Source organism: Grus americana, chromosome 1, assembly GCF_028858705.1.
Source record: "Grus americana isolate bGruAme1 chromosome 1, bGruAme1.mat, whole genome shotgun sequence".
NCBI classification, from domain to species: Eukaryota; Metazoa; Chordata; class Aves; order Gruiformes; family Gruidae; genus Grus; species Grus americana.
In genome coordinates this window covers 212,136,316-212,156,348 of record NC_072852.1, presented here as the reverse complement: position 1 = coordinate 212,156,348, position 20,033 = coordinate 212,136,316, and the positions used below count along the sequence as shown (strand labels likewise).

Sequence of the window (20,033 nt, the reverse complement as noted above, 5' to 3'; positions counted from 1 at the left end):
TATTTGAAAAAAACCCTGTGATTTCATTAAGCCTTTCCTCCTTACCAGTAACATAAAGTATGAATATTTCCTTTTAGAGCAGCATGGACCCTCATAGCTTGTTAAGAAGATATCTAGATGAACAGTGTAATAGTAAAATGGCGCGAACAGCTCTTCATTTGTCTGTCTATATATTCCTCTTGTAGATGAAAGCTGTTAATGATAAATGCCAGCACAAACTAGATGACTTCATGTTTTCTTATTAATGTCTATTCATTTTTATGACTTCTAGAAAAAACAATTTTACCCTAAATTAAATCCATGATTTTATTAGAGTTAAGAAAATCTGCTTTTCTAGAGGATTTGATGTCATCGTCATTTTATACTGTAAAAGCAACTATACTTGAAGATAAAGAACATGAAGACAAGGTGAATATATAATAAAGACAGTAACAGGCTCAAATGATTGGAGGCAAGAAAAGCAAGTAGTACCAGGCTAGCCAGCCAATATCTAATCTTTCTCCCTGCAGACTCTTAGTTATCTTTGTAAAGCTCCTAATTAATGTCTCTCATCTGTTGTGTTTTGTCCACATCTGTTTCTTATGATACCAATGCATAAGCCTAATTATTTATCCACCTACACCAATCAAATTGCTGTGTTCTGTCTTTTCGAAGACTATTGATGAGGAAGTTTAATAGGGGTTGTCCTGGCCAGCTTGTTTGTTTCTGACAATTCATAAAACTTAGAAATTATGGTGCAGAACACATGCAAAGATCACAGCCAAGAGCAATTTAGAAGAATGATGCTGCTGTAAAGCAGAAGAGAATTAAATTCCTTGTTGGAAATTTCAAACATTGGGAAGGGTGGAAAAGTTAAATAAAATTTCTCTGTTTATTTGCATTCAGCTTTCTTAAAAGGCTTCCTATTGCTTCTAAGTCTCAGTTTTCCTTCCAAACATCAGAACCACCTGTTCTGGTCTCACTTTCAGTAGGTCTGGCTTTTCTTCTGTTTTAATGAGACATTTTTCACTTAGTGTTCTCTAGGTCTACCAAAAAGGACATTGTGAGCCCCAGTTCTCATTTCCAGTGTTGGACCTGTGCCCAGGATACTCTGCAGCTATGGTGTTAGAATTCCTAAATACAGATGCAATTACACTAGTGACAAGATGTTCCATCAATATGATTTATTCCCATAACACAGTTTATCAATGCTTATATACTTTTATACCATTTTTATACTAGTGTTCCTTTCCCTTAAAAAAAAAAAGGACAAATGACCAAACACATTCAAGAGAAATATTGACAGTAGACTGAAAAGTGCCTGTAGGCTGTTTCTGTCTCTAACACATGATATGAACTAGATAAATAAACAGAAGGTGTTCGTTGTAAAAATAGATAATTCTGAATTAGTCACCTTGCTCTTACCTGGAAGAGTTATGTCCCTTAGATATGGGACACAGCAAAGCTACCAAAGAGGGATTTATTTAGACTAGCCAATAAATGTCAAAAAGTGAAGCGTTATCTGCTGAGCCCTGGCCAACATAGTGCCCCATAGGACATGGGGACTTTGCTTCACAAATAGGCATTTCGTTCTGATCAGGTTTTGTGTGCTTGAACATTCTCCAAAATGAGACAGACAGACATGTGGACAAATGACATTGTGCTCCAACCTAATATTTGGGAGAGTTGGGCTGGGAGACCTGTGTTTTCTTCCCTGCTCCCAGGACTAGTTCAGTTTAGTTTGGTTTGGTTTCATTTTATGATATTTTGTCTGCTAGGAAGGTGCTGTAGTCACTGGGCCAGACACGTTTGCCTGTGTGTGCATCCCCTCCTGGCTCAGTGAACTTTTCAAAAACAGGATTTTGGACAGAATGTGGTGGATTGACTCTGGCCACTGGCCAGACACTCTTCTCACTCCCCTTGCCTGTGGGGCAGGGAGAAAATAGAAGGAAGGCAAGGAGAATTGTATATTGAGGTAACAACAGTTTAATAGCAAAAGCAAAAGCTGCGTGTGCAGGAAAAGCAAAATAAGGAATTCATTTACTGCTTAACATCAGCAGGCATATGTTTAGCCATTTCCTGGAAAGCAAGGCTTCAACACATGTAGCAGTTACTTGGGAAGACAAATGCCATAACTGTGAACATCCACCCTTCCTCCTCCTTTCCCTGAGCTTTTACTGCTGAGCACGACGTCACATGGCATGGAATATCCCTTTGGTCAGTTGGGGTCAGCTGTCCTGGCTGGGTCTCCTCCCAACCTACCCCCAGCCAACTTGCTGTTGGGGGATGAAGGACAAAATGGGAAAGAGAGGAAGCCTTGATGCTGTGCAAGCTCTGTTCAGCAACAGCCAAAACATTGGTGTGTTACCAACATTGCTTCAGCCACAAAGCGAATCATAGTGTCATGCGGGCTACTGTGAAGAAAATGAACTCCATCCCAGCCAGACCCAGTACAGCCTGTAATTCTGTGTGGGGCCTATAACCCCGCCTCTAACACCGTGGGGTGTTAGTGGGGCTTTGTCTCATGCTTAAATATTTGAAAAGGCAAAGGAAAATCTTCCCAAACTGGATGAGCTAAGTGTATGATAATGCAGCCATTGTCACATTATTTATAGTACAAGAAATATAATTTAGCAGATATGCTCTAATATTTTTTTTTCAGACAGGTCAGTTCAGAGAGATAACAGAAGCTAGATTGAATTACTATTTTGAAACATGAACATGAGTCAAGCACCTGCCTTTTCAGCACTCTCAGGACTTCAGACATGCCTGGAGGAAGGCTGTAAATGCCTAGGGACATCTCTGGTTAATGTTTAAGTATACTTGTGGTTATTAAAGCCTCTGAAAGGTATCATTCTTTTTTAGTTATCACAAAAAAACATCTAACACTATAGGGACAAATTATTTTATGGATCAGAGAAGCCAAGTTCAATTATGATATTTTCCATCCAAAGCTGAAAGCAGCCATGATGTACGTGGGCATAGAGCAGCCGATCCCTTCTCACTACTGCCGCGTGTCTAAAACACCCAGGAGTGCCAATCTCGGGGCTAGATCCTTCTTAGATCCCTGCTGTTCAGCTCGTGTTGTCAAGCCTCAAAGCATATTTGGAGTCTGGGAAGCCTCCTACGGGAGGAACAGGCAGAAATTCTTAGATCTTAGCAATGGGACCATGTTTCCTGTGATCACATTCTTTTTCTCATATCCTGTTTTTCTCTAGTCTTAGATGCTTGTCCTTTAATTCTTTCATCTGAATGTGCATTCCACAAATCTGAGTTTCATTTCTAAATTAACTTGTTAAATAAAATTAAAAGGCAAGTGGTTATATACACAAGTGATACATCTCATGACTATTTTTTGATATATTAGTTTTTGATTTTCACTGTTGGGTTTATTAAGATGCTTTTCCTGACAACTAATTAATGCTATCCACTCATGTTTTTGCAAAAAAAATGCTGCTTTAAAAAAAATACAACAATATTATTTTTTTAATCAAAATATTTTTTTTCTTAGGTAACTATAATTTTCATTCTATTTACTACAACAAAGTTAAGTAATTCATTTTATGCCATGTAGAAATTATTTTCAAATTTTAAACACTGGAATAAGCATAAATTGGCAAATTTTGGTGAATCAAGATGGTCTTACTTTTTTCTGACATTACTAGCCACAGCTGATAGCCTGATAGATCCCTAAATAAGGTCAGGCTATTTTTAGTGTTGTTCATACCAGATGGAGACTTCTCATGATTTCATTTAGCAGTTGGCTCAGCAGCACGACAAACCTGTCTCATTGGTTTGTTTTATGCAATGTACCTCCAAAGCATTTCCATATCAATAACAGCTCCGCTCATCCTCTCTGCCATCTTCCTCCAAAAATTCCTGAGCGTTTTCAGAGGGAGGGGGCCTCGCGGCAATGATTAGCATTCAGAATGCACTTTCAAATGTAATGTTTCCACTGGTCCACCAAAGAGAAATTTCATTTTTACAGTTGGTATACAACTGGTAAACTGAGTGATTTGTCTCATTAACATTCTAATGATTTCAATTCATGTAATTAAACCTTTTGGTACTGTTGACATTCTTAGAACCTTTCAACTCAATAGTTTGAGAAAAAAAATCATCCTGTGAGGGACTGTTTTTCATCAGTGTGTTTTTCTTAAATGAGATAAAAAAAGGCCTTATTCTATTATACTGTATGTAATTTGGGCCTGCAGCGAATAACAGAAGAAACAGTTAATTAGCTTTGTTTCTAGGTTCAGTGGCTTGAAAACTTTGGCTTGCCAAGCTTTGGGCGTGGGAATAAATTTGATAGGAAGCTTCAATGGTACAAAACGAATTATTCTGTGGCATTTTAAGCACAATTAAACATTTGTGGGAGTTTGTTTGTTCTCTATTCTTTGGCTGTAAATTTTAGATCTTTTTGTATAATGAGAAGCATTAATTTAATAACATATGAATCATCTCACTTTCTCTGTTGCACAGAATAAGCCTTATTTATTTCTTTTTTAGTTTCCAAAATGCCATATAGTTAAGTTAAAAGTAGCTATAAGGCTGGCTTTGCCACATCACTTTCAGAAATCAATGTGAACCCTCCTGTTCATTTTATGAGGGAATGTCATTGTCCTTTCACCTTACCTAAACGTTAATATAAGTTCAGTCAGGTACCGTGGTTGATCCCTTCCTCCTCCTGACTTGTCACAATGATAAGGTCTAAAGGAATATGTACTTTATTCTCCTTTTGGTCCCAATGAACTCCTTGCATCTCTTCAGTCTCCCTTTGTTCTCCCAAATTATTATCATTGTTGTTATTATTATTACTATTTATTGTTATTGTTGTTTTGTTACTGACTTGCTTTGCTAATTGTGGTGCCTATGCTGAGTTCTGTGCAGATACCTTCAAGTTGTTTCCTAAAGAAGTGATTCACGGACTACTTAGGTTATGTTTTCGTGAGCTGTAATCAAATCTTTGGATTGCTTTGCACATGCCTGAGCGTGGCCATGCAGATGGCTGTGTGGCTGTTCTGGTGCATCCCTCAGAGCCTTTCTCAAGCGTGGCGGTTGCTCTGTGACAGCTCCTGTGCAGGGAAGTGTGGGGACCATCATGATGCCAAAATGGGGAGGTTAGGAATATTTTCAGCTTTCCTCTCTGTCATCCGAGTCAGCCAGTGCAACCTGCATTTAGCACATTAGAAGGAGGTACATAAAGGCTTAAACAAAGGCTGCAAAGAAAAAGAATCCTAGAACCATAGAATGGTTTGGGTTGGAAGGGACCTCAAATACCATCTAGTTCCAACCCCCTTGCCATGGGCAGGGACACCTTCCACGAGAGGAGAAGAAAGAAAGAAGAAGAAATTCTTCCAGGTCTGACTGTAAAAAGAATGGGGAAAATTTCTACAAGACAGTCAGTACTCTAAAGGCTTTTATTGGATAATATGAATGTAGGTGCAGCCTATATGTAAATAAGTAAATTGGAGGAGGGAGGTGGCCTTATATATTTCTATAATAAAGCGCGTCATATGACATTATGTCACGAATATGAAATGTCATCTATAACTATGATGAACAAATATTTGAAGAGAATGGTAATAGAGGAGTAAAAAGAAATTGTCTAAAAGGGTAGGATCTGAATTTTCACAAAGCTGGGAGCTCTTGGAGTTGGGTTTTTTTATTAATGAGTGTATTAAAAGATATAAAAATTGACATAGTATATATTTTCCCACTGACTTCTCTTCAGAATAAATTTGTTGCTTCTTTATTAATTAGTTTGATTGTAGTCTTGAAAGTCAGATTGCACATTTTATTATCTCAAATGACTCTTTTCCAGATTGTTAAACACCAGTTTTGTTTGTTTGTTGTTTACAGTCACCTTTCTGTCTGTCAGTTCATGTGGATTACAATGGAAAAGCTAAATCTGGTAGAGCTCTGTGCTAGTTTTTAAAAGCTGAATTGGCTTGACTTCACTGTTTTGGCCCTTGAATTGTATCACAGCAATGTTGTTTGCCCTGGCAGCACTGCTGTGTTCTGCATTTCATCGTTTCTGCAGTAGGATAAGAGATTTTTCTTTTATAGTAGCAGTATTGACAAGATTGATTTAAGTCCTGTTTATAAAATATTTTGAGATCATTAGTGAAAAGGGTGCTACATAACACAAGAATAATGAACTAGCATATAACAATTCCCTTAAACATGTAAAAATAGAAAAATCTTCATCCTGCCATGTGATGACTTAAATGGATTTTAGTATGATGGATAGCAGAAAAATACATTGCTGCTGTCCAAAACCCAAAGCAAAACTACAGAATGGATCTTATGAATCTAGTTTGTTTTGCCGCTATTTCATACCCATTGTTTTTCTACATGAAAATCAGTATTTTTCAAACCTTTTCATTTAAAATGTAGTTTTAGAAAGGAACATCTTTACAAAACAGTCCAAAGTGATTTTGGAGTTAAAATGTCATTGTTTTTCCTGGGTTTTCCTTTTAAATTCTGGATGCAATTTTGAATATTTAAGTCTCATCAAAGCCAACTTCAAGATTTAGAGGGGGGATTTCTTTTATCTTCCTCAAGAATGAGCACTATGCATATCTGAGTGCTATATATCATATTACATGAAAAATCAGAAGAAAACCTTCACTATGTCTGGATGTAGGTAGAAATATCAACATTCTGTCAATCCATCAAGTAAAAGTATCCCTTGGTCACATATCTAATTACTCCTTCACACTTTCATTCTTTCCATTTTCAATTACCTGTGAATAAACCTGGCCTTTAGATTCAATCAGGAAGTTCTTTCTGTAGACATTTAATTGAAACATTGCCATTAGTAGACTGGGAGAGGGGAGCTTATTGAACTGTAAAGAGAGCACATCATACACTTCTCTGTGTCCCTCTGCTTCAGGTGGACACAGCACAGAAAATGTGTAATGCCTCATACCTTTTGGATTTGGACTACACTTAGAGTGCATGTGCTTTAGCATTTTAGTCCAGGTCATGGGTGTGATTGAGAAGGAAATTCCCTGCATTGACCAGTCTTTAGTTCATAGGCTGGAGCTTATGAAACAGACTTTCTGACAAAAAAATAAGCAACAGGCTTGTGGATACCCTCTACCCACTATCAGGCAGTTGTTCCTTTGGGTGACGCTGAACTAAACCCCCTAAAAGAAGTACCATGCTTTGCTTTTGCAGAGGCTGTTCCCGTTGGGCTGCTCTTCTTATCCTTGTAGCCTCTACTGTGGGCAAGGCACTGCTCTATCAGTAATTTTTATCACTCTGAGAAAAATCATGCATACTTTTGTGGATGTGAGTGTGTGTGTACATATCCCTCCTTTACACCCAGCTATACTTCATTTTTAATTCGTCCAATTTGTCCATGAGGTTGGCATGTGCTGCAGAACGCGGAGTATGTCTGTTAGAGTTGTTGGAGATTTGAGTCAGCCTAGAATTGCATGGCCCGAACTGACCTAAATTAAATGTAGTTTGAATTTGTTTCTGTCTTGCTCTGCCTGGCCTTGAATTAGCTTTTGCTTTTATGTCATTTTTGATATATTACACTACAGGCCCACAGTTAACATTACTGGATTTTGCAGCAGTAAGCTAAAATCAGTAGGGTCTGTGAGTTTGCAAGGATCCACTGGTTAACATAACCTCTTGAAAATATGCTTTTACAGAACAATCCATGGTCTTAATCCATCAAACCCATTGTCTTCCATAAATGTTTCTGTTCATTTTAGTTTTATTCTTTTGCATAAAAGGCTTGAGATATCTATTTAAGAAGTTGATAAAGCTCTTCAAGTACGCAAGACTATTTTCCATGGCAGTAGCTTTATTCTGAATTACTTTGTCATGAAGTTGCAGTTTTGAACTGAATTGGGAAACATAGCATAAAGAGTACAAGTGAATAATTCCTTATCTATAGACTTAATTTCTTTGTGATTTGAGACAATGGCCCTTGTGGGTAGATTTCACTGTATTAGAAAGGTGTAGAACTGAAGTGAAGCCTGTTTTCAAAAGTGAAAGAGGAGTTAGCACAGATGTCATTATCTTAATAGTTTTAATTATACAAAAGGAACAAAGAGCTTTCGTGCTCCATAAGACTTCATTTTGGCGGACTTCACACGGCAAAATTTAGAGTGCTGTTGTCAGAGACAGACGTATTCCTTTGACCCTGGATAACCTAAGAAGTAAAGACAAAGTAACTGCCCAGTATTGAAGAGAAAACTAGTTTTGATTAAAAGTGGAAAAGAAAAATATTGGTTTCATGTCTTATTGGAAATGGAAGGGCTTAATTTCTATGACACTTCAGTCCTTTAAAATAAGATATATCTGAAATTTATTTTACAAGAAGCCTTCTTTGTAATTTTAAGGATATTTATTTTTTATGTCTAGAATTGATTGATGTTTTGCTTTGCAAACTACCTCTTAAAGTTCAGCCAAGGCAAGGTTCTTGTTCTCCTGGCTGTACATACCACAGCATTAGTAATAACATTGGATAGAAAATATTTTCTTCCTTTATAATATTTTATGTACTGCTTTTAACATTATCCACTGCAGTTTTTATAGGAGGGGCTTTTCACGTTATTTGTTAACTTTTTTAAAATTTTAGAATAACTCCAGTGTGTTCTTACTCTTTTCCTACAGCAATATAAATAAATCTGAATGAAAACCATTTTGCTTTAATAAAAATGCAAAATTAGGCATTTAAATTCTATTTTGCCCTATTGTTAGCCAGAGATTAGCTGATCTATGCTGTAAAACTAACACACCTTCAGCACAGTTTCGGGAAATGTTCTGAAGTAAAGTCCCTACTGTTGCAAGTTGTAAGTGTAGACTGTTTTGGAATGTGACTCATTTGTAATCTACATTTTACATGACAAAAACCCATGCTACTTTTATGCAGTGATGTGGTGAATCAGCCTCAATGGTAAATTACATTTTTAATCACTGTTTAGATGACCTAGCTTTCCACATATAGTAGCAAACCCAAATATACCACAGATAATGCTTGTTTTCCGGATCTTAAAAATCCCAGCTCTAATAATTTTCTATAGAGGATTGACTTAGTTTGAGGGTAATAGAAAGTAAATATCCCTACATGAGATAAATTTCCACTTTGTGGAGATTACTAATAAAAAGAAATGACAACCGAAGTGCTTTTTTTTTTTTTTTAATCTTACATTAACATATTCAATCAGCTGTCGAGTGTTTTGTGCCTGTAAATTGTTCTGCATGAAGATGGCAATAGTTTAAAACTTTGGATTCTTTTTAGTTATAAATTATCTGTGCTGAATATGTGATGGTTTATGCTAGCTAGGCAGAAAACTTCACTTTATTGGATTTTGGCAAGTGTGATTGTTTCATTCTTTTCACAGCTTAATTGGGCAGTAGCGTGGTCATAACAAAATTAATCTTGTATAATGTCCAAATTCAGGACTTAGACTTTGCAAAGGTGATGGAAAGGTAAGCATAGCACACTGGGTTTATCTTTGAACTATTGAGCTATAATAATTTTTCAAATAATGTGCAGCATACAAGTTTGTTTAATTGCTCTGACTCCACAATCATCTTTCCCTTTAGTAGAAGCAGATTGCTGTTATCTTAGTAGCACTCTTTCTTACTCTATAAATTGTAAAAGTCTCCAACTGTCCATATGACCTCTTATTATTCCCCCAGAGGAGGACAAACATAATTTGCAGCTGGTTCTTTCAATACCGTTTCATTTCTTTTTAGAGGCATTGTGTATTACTTTGGAGTTTGTTTGTAAAATAAGTCAGAGAAGTGCTCCTCTTTCATTCTCCAGGCATTTGATTTTCAGGTAGAAGAACACAAATATATTCTACTTAATGGAACATTTTTTCATATATATTGACATTGTTGAAAGATGGCCATCTTTCTTTCAATATAGGGACCAATCTCCAGGACCTATTCTCATGATTTAAGGAGAGTGATCTCATGAATAAGAAAGGTTGGTCTTTTGTCAGGACTGTGCACCCCTGTTTGAATTACATGTCTCAATGAACCTTATCTCTATATGCAGACCTGTTGGAGGAAAATAAATGATACTTGACTTTCTACCCGATTCTTGAATTCCACATATTTTTGATTTTTGGCTGTACCTAAAACCTAGTTCATTTATATTTTGTAGGCATCCCCCTGCTTTACTAAAGGTAAAGCTTTAACATTGTATATAGTTTGCCATCATATACACCTTGAGCACAGTTTCTTATTTCCAGGTCTATTTCTAGCTGTTGTTCCTTCCCTGCCAATTCTTAGCGAAGAATGATTCAAAAGAATTATGAGAATAGCTTTCCCTGTCACATTTTTAATCTTTCTGCTTTGGCGAAAATAGGTACAGAGCAGTGAACACAAGCCTGCAAAGTTAAACAATTTTTTTTTCTCAGTTTAGCCTTGCATTGTGTTGTAGTCTGTGGTAGTAAAGAATACTATATTTACAATACGTGTGCATTAATTATTACAAGATTTTATGGGGCTGCTGAATTTGGTAGCCTGATAGAGGTGAGGCTGCTGCAACTCCATGCCACAATGTCCAACCAGTAGCAAGGCTGAGCCTGTGTTCCCAGTGAGCTCATACACAAACAGGACACGTACACAAGTAGACACATGGCTGAGCAGAACAACACAGACCCAATCAGCACTCACACAAACAAATGCACCACCATTGGAGTCATCGTGTCCCCCATATATATATATATATGTACAGTGTGAAAACTGCCAGTAGCTGGATTTAGAGACTTGGTCAGCTCAGTAGAGCTGGCCCCAGATCCCTGCTGTCCCAGATGCTGGCAGCTGGGTGTGCAAACCCTTGAAGCTGCAGCCCCTCTCCAGCTGCTGGTATAGACCCCTTTGCACACACCAACACACACACAGAGCATACCAACACACACACAGCAACACACACACACACACTGGATCCCTCCAATAACTGAGCTCAGACACACAGTCTATCCAGTAGCTGGCCCTGGATCCTTGCACAGCAACACACACACACACACACAGACACACACACAGGTCTCAGTCAATCCCTGGATCCTACAGTCTCTTGGGCAGTTGTCATGGACCCCGTGTCCCTCCAGTAGCCAACTCCTCCAGTTGTCTCCCTCCCAGTTACACCCCCCCGCCCCGGCTTCTGATGCCTTCACCTGCTGCCCAGCTAGCCCAGTTGATGTTTGCTGGTGATCACCCACTGCCATACGCACCCTCACGCACTCCAGCTGCTGGTACCGCAGACCTCCATACACATACACACAGACACTCACACTCACACACAAAACAGAGCACGCCTCACCCAAGAAAATAGGTAGAAATGGAGTTTAATAGAAGACATGACAGACAATGCTCAGCAGGCGCAGGGCATGGAGAGGGAAGTGCACTCACCAGCCTTGCTTGCATGTGACTGGTCCCTTTAATCCCCTTACCCCTCCCATGCTTCTTCCTCTCCAAACCACCTTTATCTCTCCTTTTTCCACACCTTTGGTTCCTCCCCTAAAAATCTCTCATTGCAATGCCAAGATGCTCGTTCCCTGCATCCCACAGTGCATCCCACCCCCAAAGGCAGTGATACCCTCCCCAGTCTGTAAGGTGCTCTCCAGTTGACCCATGGTGCTGGGTGTCACCCTTAGCCCACGGGGCCGAGGCTTCCCTGGGAGGAAAGGGGTGTCTGACAGGGTTACAGGGTTCCTCCACCTGCCCTTGTGCCTCTGTTCTCATGTGTGTGCACACCTTTGATGGACTGATGGCTCCTGTGACGAGCCTGGGAGCAGCCAGACAGGGTGTTATTTGGGCTCCCTCACCTGCCACTGACTCTCTGTGTTCCTTTCTGGGGGCACAGATGAGCTTTTATCACATACCCTAACACGACAGATTCCAAATATGGGATGAGGCAGACAAAAAATTAATCCTGAAAACAACGTATCTGCTCCACAGACACGTTAGAGCATGTACAGTGTTGTAAAGGCCAGGAATGGCTGTTTAGTGGCCTTGTGGATATTAGAGAATTTGATGTCCAGGAGATATACTATACACAAATCTACCTATATTGTTCACTGACCACTAATGTTATTACATATTGGTGACATAAGAACCGCAATATTTTTTCAAATCTCTACTGGCAAATAGTTTACAGGTTAGGTGTGGAAGTCATAGGTTTCATTATGTCAGGAAACCTATGGAGAACACACAAAAGATACTTCATATAATTGGTAAATTATGCTCTACTTCTGAAAAGAGATGATGCAATACTTGACATTTTAAAGTGGTATTACATAGCATTAAACATTGTCAAAGTATTGCTGTGTTGCAGTTGTGCATTTTAGCGTATTAAAATAATCTTAGAATATTTTTTCTGCCATAGTTTTTTTTTTTTCAACACTGCTTTCTTAATCTGAGGCAGCTAATTGCGCAGTGCAAGCTTTTTGTGCTTGTTTTAAAGGGCATTATGTGTCAGCATTTTTCTCAAGCTTTCTTTTGACTTTTTCCTTAGTGCCTCAGTAAAGCATCTCAGCTGTTGCACGCAATAGTTAATAGGTAACCTTAAAAGCTTTTTTTTTTTTTTTTTTTTTTAGAATATTGAGGTAATGCATAGAAATTATTTCAAAAGTAACATTCAGGTTCCCCTCTCAAGATTTCATCTTTGTATTGCAAATGAAACTGAAGGTGGATGAAAGTAAATCTCTCCTTAGATTTATGTTGAAGAATTTTCAATGAAAAACTGAAATTTCTCTCGAAATGATGCAAAAGTTTTTCCTAACAAGAAAGCTGAGAAGCATTTGGAACAATTTGCTGAATTTTGGCTAGGCTTAGATTGTGACCCGTGATGATCAGTTGCGCTGTATTAGCTGCTTCTCAAGGTGTGCACTGTTAATCCCTGTGAACAACAGTTACATCAATTTTCTTTCCATGAGCTTGAGGAGGAGTAGAAAACCACTTTGATTCTGTCTCAGCCATTCAGATTGTCTTTTTTTTTTTTTTTCTGCAGCAAAATTAATTGGGCATGAGGGAGCTGTTCTGCTGTGCTTTTACTTGTAGAGTGCAGAGGACTGTGGCTCCCTGCCCATACATACACTAAAGAGTCTTCTAAGATTTTAAGAGAAATAGTGAACCTTTCTATGGCTATAAAAATACTTGTAAAGCAAGTGATTTATGAGTAAAAATCTTGTCCTGTGGAATACATGGATATTTTTTATAAATGTACGTATAGTTTATTTATGTGAATATTCCTTATTACTCATTTTTATGTTTTGTGCAAGTATTTTCCTTACCTTTTCAGGTCTGCTCCCTCCTGCAGGTATAAACACATCCACAGATGAATAAATGTAACATCAGTTACACTGGTACAAGCCCAGTGACACCAGTGGGATTGCACCAGTGTTATTCAGAGTACAGTTTAGCCTTCAGTACTTGTGCTAGAGTTAATACACAGGAAAAAAAGAACCCGAGAGAATTCATTGATGGTGGTTTGCTCAGAGGCAATGGGATGAGAGAGCAGGGAAGGGAGTATTAACTCTCAAAGGTAAACAAAGGTACTGTGACACAATTTTAGGCACAAAAATACGAGTCAGAGTACATTGTCATGTAACAAATTGGAAGAGATTAGATTATGTTGGTTGTTTATTTATTTATTCAGGAAAGGGGCATGCCCATTATGTATATTATATATATTTCATTATATGATTGCTACATAAACATGTCATGGATATCAAAGAATGCAGTAAATTATTGCTGTTCTTTTCTTGCCTAAAATTTTGCCAGTTAGTATGCTATTGATTTCTCCCTAAAACTGAGAGAAAATTTTATTATAAGTGTTAAAATGAAACAAACATAACCTACAGTTTATGTATTAATTTCTGCCTTTTAAACACTCTAACTACAGTTACCAACCTTTTAAATAAAGTTATGCAAATTACAGTATTAAACATTATCAAAATAACCTTTTAAGTCCCCTGTTACAAGTACTTCATAATCTTTGTTGATTAAATAAGGTCAATCAAGCAACAGCAATTTTCCATTTTTGTGTGCATAGAATGAAATATTGCAAAGGAAAATAATTTCTAGAAATCCATGAACTGTTCAGATTGTTGAAAAGTTTGATGGATTTTCTTCTAAAACTGAAATGGACCAGATATATAGGAACCTGAAAAACCGAGAGTTTATGATAACTCGTATGTTAGGGTGTCAGCAATGGCAGAAGCAGAGAAGAAAATGAAACACAGAACTTCTGAAGTTGAATAGTAAATGACCTGAATTGCACAAGAAAGAATGTAATTTTGTGGAAAGAAATGACTGTATCCAGTTCTCTGGAATGCACTGCTTCAGATTCCTGCACTGATGTACATTATACATTTAAGATACAGAAATATATAAGGAATTTTATGAAATAATTTTCTGAGGATGCAAATCCTAAAAGTCTAATGTGTCTTTATATAGTCAGTGGGCAGACACAGGTTCCTCAAATTGCATTTCCATCCAAATATTAAGGCACACGGCATTAATCACCCCCTCTTGATTCCTTTCTCCAATGCCTGTAACAGAAGCCTAGACAAATGCTGAGATTTCTACCTGTTAGATAGCTAAAATGATGGCATATGAATTTCTCTTAGTACAGGAGAATGTTGTAAGTACAAAAGCTGAAATTTGAATTCTTCTTCTTTGGTTAATGCTGATTTTGTACAACTTGGACTTGCTAGCCTAAACAGAATTCACGCACGGATGTCATTTTGTTTCCATTTACTGTGAACCCCATTTGAAATCATGATCTCTGCTTTCATCTGCTTCATGGATTAAGTTTGTGAAACTGGGAGTTTTGTGATGGGTCTGCATTAGATATATTGTGTACTTACACTTATAAAACATATAGGTACTTTTCTTCTGTGGTATATATGGCCAACATCAGAATACGGACAAAACAAAGAGAAGACAAAGAAAAATTTGATGGCTGACATTGTAAAGAACAGAGTGTTATCACATAACGTCAGCTGCATAAAATAAAAAGAATACCTAGGAGGAAGGTAACAAGATATGTTTTTTGGACTGCAGAAAGTGTCAGATCTATGGAGACAAAATAGCTTAAAAAAAAATCTAAGTTGTTGCTGAATAAGGGAAAGGATTGTGAGGAGTGAGAGCAGCAAGTAGGGGAAACCAGAAGAGAATCCCTTATTTGGACAAGATTTTGAAACTACATTTAAGCGGGTGAAGCATATTAGTGAAAGGAATCAAGGTACATGGAGTGTATGAGTGATTTCATAGGAGTTATGGGAGAAGATTATGTTAAAGATGAGAGGATGGAAAGCTAATCATGAATAATCCTTTGGATGAAGTGGGATTAGATAAAGTATGTTTAATTTAGTATGTATGTGTGTGCATCTGTGTATGCAAGAAAAAGAAAAGAACAGATTTGGAGGTAGTAAGAAGGAAGAAACAAGTAAAAAACATGAAAAGAATGAAAATCAGAGAAAGCAGTGGAAGCTGAGGTGGAGAAGTTACAATTAGAGCTAGGGCATGATAATTCACAATAGGTACAGAAAACATGATTTTGTTCTGAGCAAGATTTGAGAAATGAGGTAGAGTAAGATAAAATTAGGGATTCATGGATCAGCCAGAGAAGAGTGATAATGTTTACTTGGTAAATGAGTATTTTCTCCAAGAAAATGAAAACAAGAAAACCCAGGGTAACAGTGAGGGAGGAAGAAAGAGAGGAAAGGATGAGTGTGGTACATAAACAGTGAAGGAGAAGGCTGACTAAAAATTAAGACCTGTAGAAGCGTATAGGAGACATCTAAGAAGAAAAGAATGATCAAGAAAAGCAGCCTTTGAGCAGAGTACAAGTCGATCATGACTGTGCTGCAGATCTTTACAGATGTTAACCAGGAGCTGGATTTGGCTTCTTGGAGCTCTTTTAATTGTGGGTTGAGGGTGATGTCTTCCCTAAAGGATATACAATGACTGGTGGTTGAGTGCTCTGTAGGCATCTATGGAAGGATCCACAAATCAGTTGCACGTATACTGTAAGACCTATTCCTGATAAAGTATACATTTCTTTCAAAACCATATGGTCTTTCACTTTTCATTCTTCACATCAGAACAGTTGCTTTATGACAAGAAAGTTTTAGGTTATGGTAAATTTTCATTCAAAGAGTTTAACATATTGTCCTTGTTTCTGAAAGGAAATATGGATGAAAAGAAGGAATGGCTTAGTTATGCACTGTGATTAAAAATAAACGTGGGGTATCTTGTACAAAAAGCCCATAAAGTGCACTCACTCAGATAAAGAAGAGTAGCATGAAAAGCTTTCTGGCAGCCTCCTTAGGACAATTTGAAAACACAAACCCATCATACTTGAAATCAGAGAGCACAGGAGGCTGTTTTCTGTATGTTTATATGCAGTGAGAAAGGAAACTTTTAATGCTTTTGGAAAACGATATCAAAAGGACATCAGCACATTTCCTTTGATAATTAATGAATAAATAACCTAAATCTGGAGATGGCAAAGGGCTAAATAAGGCTCACTCTTTGGTTTTGCTGATAAAACAGAAATCATGAAGGGCTATTTAAATCTTACACTCATTAAAGTACCCAAATGGCCTTGATGTTTCTGAAATGTAAAATGTACTGTCTTAATTATGCAGCAAATTGGAAATTTTTAAAGGACAAATATATCCTAAGGTTACTTGTACAACAAGAATTTGGCAATCCTGTATTCTGTTGAGGTTTGGGTGGTTAGGCAACTGGTTAAACCATACAGCCAAAAGAATACAATTTGCGTGTTGAGTGTAAATCAGTGTCAGGGTAGTTATCTTCCTATGCATATGATAATGAAAGTAGAAGCAGTATCTTCTTTCTTGAAGACAGCTGAAAAACAATATCCAATTAAATATAATTAAAATGGGTTTTGTTCGTAATAAAAGTCTACAGATGTTGTAATTTTTAGGCAAAACATTATCTTCTTGAAAATAAGACTAAGCATAACAAACAGCTCTAATGACACAAATTTTATTAGAAAGAATAGGTGCAGTGATTTCAAAATATTACAGTTGTATAAATCGTAAGTGGTTTGATGCTGCTGTTGCCACTATCGTAATGCAGTTCTTATCATTAGAATTCATATGGTGACATCTTTATCTTATTGAGTGGGTGGATGCAGTTTTAGATGTGTAGAAGTATAGCAAGAAAGAATTAGGCAACGCTTACTTGTTTAAGTGTAAACAGGTCTATCAAATCAAATAATTGCAGAAGTTTAAAAAGAGTATGAAATTACTATTATGAGAAAAAAAACGTATCTATAAAAGTCTTAACAATGTGACAGAGTACGTAAAAATAAAAAAAATGAACAGGATGTTTTTCTCAAGGATTTTGGAAATCTATCATAATCTGGAGAACTGATTTTCATTAAGGGACTACTTCAGCTGCTTATGTCATCCATAAACTGCACTAAATGAGAGAAACTTCCCAGAAAGTCAAATTCTTCATCTAAAGGAACAAACATATCTGAGTTTGTGAGGTCTTTATTTTGGTGTTCTGTGTGCTGGGCTTTATTTCAGGTTTTTCACAAAATAGTACATAAACCCCCTCTTTTTACCTGTTCCTTATTTCTCATTCTCCTGAAACAAAGTGTCGTCTGAAGTGCTTTCTTCTTAGAAAGATAAGCAGTCTGTTCTAATCTCTAGTGGTGATTAGAGCTTCACCAGGAGAATTCTCTTGAATGCTGGAATCTAGATAGTTACCATACGTTATATCTCTTTCTTAAAGACATTTTCTTGTCAAAAGTTTGAGAGACTCTTCCCAGTGTAACAAGTGCAGTTGTAAATGAAAGGCAACCATTACCTCGCCTTTGCAAGTAGTTGCTTTAAACATTGGGACTTAATTGAATTATGGTAACTTATTCTACAGGGGCTTTAAGTTCATCACACTCCAGACTATGAACATATGTAAGGTCAGGAGACTGAGAAGCATTCTTGCACCAGAAGTGTATGTTGGTGATGCTGTTCCTGAACAACAGAGCAACAAAGGCCCTCAAAGTTATCTAAAGGTTTCATGCGGACCTGTTCCTCATGTAGCACTTATGTATTTTGTCCTGGTCAACAGTCTCTTTTTTGTTCTGCTGGAAATAAAGCATATTCTTGAATGAGACACATTTTGATTCCAGACTCTGTGCCTTGAAGAAGGGATGTGGGTGATTGTGTCCTCCCATGGACCTCATCTTATGCACTTCTTACCCACTTCTGCCAGAGTCATCTTGGCCTGTTACTGTCACAGGTGTTGCTGGGCATTCTGTCTCCAAAGAGGGGACATCAGTGTCCTGAATCACAGAGGGAAGCCAACAGCAATATATTTTGGCTTTGAGTTTTTGGAGAAGGAGGAGAGACTGAACTGTTCCTGTGGACATCCTAACCAGCTGGGTTTGTGGGAGCAGGTGCTGGATGCCACACCATGCATATGCTGCCAGTTACAAGTCCAGACAAGCCCAGAAAAGCAATCAGAAAAGCTGCTCAACCAAAGATCTGGCCTTTCACTGGTGTATAATTATGCAAGGCATACAGCATCCCTTAAGTAGAACTTTGTTACCAATCTGGAGTTAGGAGTAATGCAGAGAAAACAGATTTAAGGCGAGTGCTCACCAAACTTTACACATCTTTTTCAGACTCTGTTTGTACTCAGTGAAAGGAAACCTCAGGGGCACAATTCATCTAAGCTGTCTGAGATATCTAGTGTAGCATGAAATAAATTAAGACCTAGAAGTGCCTGTTTCTTTTCACTGAGTATAAAGAGAGCTAGATTACTACCTCACATTTCAGCATTATAAATATAAAAAAATAGTTGAGATTAAAGGTATCTGTTGCCAACCTTGCACATCTGAATGATGTGAAAGAATACTACCAAATTGACTTGGAAATGATGATGATTTCTTTGTCTGTGGAGGAGAAGAGAAAACCACGTGAAAAGGTTTGGACTTTTTCATAGCTATTTAAAACCATAAGGCCATAGAAAATTTTGGTGTGTTTTCTTGCTGCAACCTGATAGAAAAGCAGAATTCAGAAAACTCATGTAAAGAGAGACGTAGGCAGAGGTTCCCACAACTTGCAAGAAATGGAAGTTGCAGGTTCAGACAGCTTGTTTAGGTGCTTTGTCAGGCCAGAAACTGTCAAGTTAAAATGGACAAAACCAGAAGGTATGTCTGTATGCTGCTCAATGCGAGGACCGACAGGCCAGTTCCAGCGCTGGAGCCATGATTCTCCTCCTGCTTAACTGTTGGCTCACTCCTTGGCTACTTGTTTCCAGCAGGCTCCAGACAGAAACAGCCTTAAGCACTGAGACTTGGCTGAAAATTGACTCTAATTTAGCAGTGTAGGCGCAGCCAGAGAGTCTAAATATGAAATAAAATGATGCTAGCAATGAATGGTACTGCATACATCATCATTCCACCTGCCTCAGGTAGGTGCAATATCTTAATAGATCCTTTACGAAATAACTGCATTGGCCTTCTGAGCAGCCAGCAAGAAAAACAGGGCAGTGAACTGCATATGTAGACATATATGCTTAAATAACAAAAGGAGTTGGATCAAGATCAGCTTTTTAATCCATATTATCCCTGCTGCTATGGAACCAGATAATGGATCGCTGCTGTGATTAATAGTGATTTGAACTGGAGACCTTTTTTTGGAATCGTGACTGTGGATGATAAAAGGAACCCCTCAGATGATCATAATCAAAATATTGTGTGCAAATACGAATTGAGTATTCAGCGTGTGTTTTCTCCTTTCATCTTTATACAGAGGTTGTTCACTTCTCGTGTCCCTCTTTTTCCCATTTTGCTGCACTAACGAGTTTTTAATGCAGAGGAAAAGTGACTATAAGCAGTGAAGCAAAGACAGCTTTATAGAGCAAGACTGAGGAACTGAAGACATAGATCAGAGCTATCCACCAACCTAAGATAAAAGAGAAGTTCATGAAAACAGAGACATATAGATAGCTTTGATTTCATTATCATTAGACAAGAAAGGATGAAAAATGGAATAGCTATAAAGCTGTTCATACCTAGTAAGTTG

General features: G+C 37.7%; 1 protein-coding gene across 25 annotated transcripts in view; it reads left to right on the top strand.

The window, feature by feature from the left end:
- DLG2 (discs large MAGUK scaffold protein 2) overlaps positions 1–20,033 on the top strand; it is a 1,065,252-nt gene that overhangs the window by 638,728 nt on the left and 406,491 nt on the right. The gene's annotated exons all lie outside the window — the stretch shown is intronic.